The sequence below is a fragment of the Palaemon carinicauda genome, chromosome 4 (genome assembly GCF_036898095.1).
Source record: "Palaemon carinicauda isolate YSFRI2023 chromosome 4, ASM3689809v2, whole genome shotgun sequence".
Lineage (NCBI taxonomy): Eukaryota > Metazoa > Arthropoda > Malacostraca > Decapoda > Palaemonidae > Palaemon > Palaemon carinicauda.
Window position 1 is genome coordinate 37,913,154 of NC_090728.1, and position 1,635 is coordinate 37,914,788.

Here is a 1,635-nt window from a genome sequence, read left to right on the forward strand (position 1 = left end):
TTAATTCTTTTTTTTTTTTAAATCTTCATTGCAAACCGTCCCTATTATTTGTCAAAGTGATCTTTTCCTGCCATTCCAAAGACAACATAATAATGGCATATTGCAAACTTTCAAGATGAAGGAATCACATCAAAACTTCGTCGTCTGTTTTTTTTTTTTCTCAATAACTTGAACCTTGATGAGTCAGTAAGAATGACTTTCATCATTCTCTCATACTTTGCTTTATCTCAAAGGAACGAAAAATGCCGGAGATTAAAATTTGATATCATAAACTGAATTACTTTCTTGAAACAAATTTTCTTCCTCGCAACTTTCATTTCATTTTTTTTTGTACCCTTGCTAATTAATTTCAGCATTTTATGTCATCCTGTAATGGGACTTCTTTTCCCATTAAAATTTTTTCAGCGAAAAGACATCTTTAATTAAATTTTTCCCTTGTCCAAGAAGGAATCCAGACCGTTTTTAGAATTAGTTACGGAGTGCCATGCTCTGTCTGTTTTTGGCATTTCTTGATGTTTATATGACCAATGACATAACGCAAATATTCAATATAAAGGGATAGGGTACAGTTGGCTTCATTAATTCCGGTACACTTCACGGGAAAGCAAGGAGACGGCTGGCAGCTATAGGCTACTTTGTAGCCAGCAAAAATGTGTTTAATAGAAGAGAAAATGTCAAGACAGCCTAAAAATCAAAGTCCCTAGACTATTATACGTGCGTTTTTAATCATTCTATAAGTACCGTCTACAAAGGTATTGTTATGTACTTAACAGATCTCCCCGTGAAATATACCGAAAATAGTGAAGCCAACTGTACAATGTAAATAGGTAAGCAACTCCGTGGGCTAATGTATCTGATCCTACTTATTTCTTCAGATATTGTATTGGCATTGTTTTTAATTGGGACACATTTGTCGAAACTATGAGAATAACATCTATGTGGAATTACTTATTTAATCATAATAGCACAAATAATCTATTAGAAGATGCCTCAGCAGAGATGTAGAAAGACCTGGTATCGGAAAATAAATTATGCAATGGTGAACAAATAACTGCAGAGTTATTTTAGCGTAAATAACCATTTTACAGAATGGTTTTTGGCGTTACAAAGTAAAAGCTGAAAATACAAAAGGAAACTTAATCGGGAAAAAAACTGCATCGAATCGACGCCAAAATACAGGAATGTGAAAATTAATTTGCCAAAATAAAAAAACCCACCCCTCAAAACTCGATGAATATGAAAAGAAAAAGTCAAAAATAAGCCCACACCAAAGAATATAGAATAATGAAAATGAAACAAGAAGACATGACATACGAAAAGGGATATAAGAAAAAAAAGTGCCAGACCTAAATAAAAGCCAAAAGTAGGATAAAAGACAAAAGAAAGAGTGAGAAATAAGCTAAAATCCTGGAATGCTTCCAGGTGGTCCGTCGTCATTTCATGACCTTGCTGAGATTTTTCACAGCTCTTGTGGGACTCTTAAACCCTCGCATAAAACCAAGTTAAAAATAAAGGAGTGGGCGCTTTCGGCGCTTAAATAGCTTCTCAGAGACGAAAATTAGGGCAGTTCAAAGAGACCGTCTTTAAGAACCAGAATTTTGAAGCGGAAATACGATTCATGTTCCTTTAATGAAT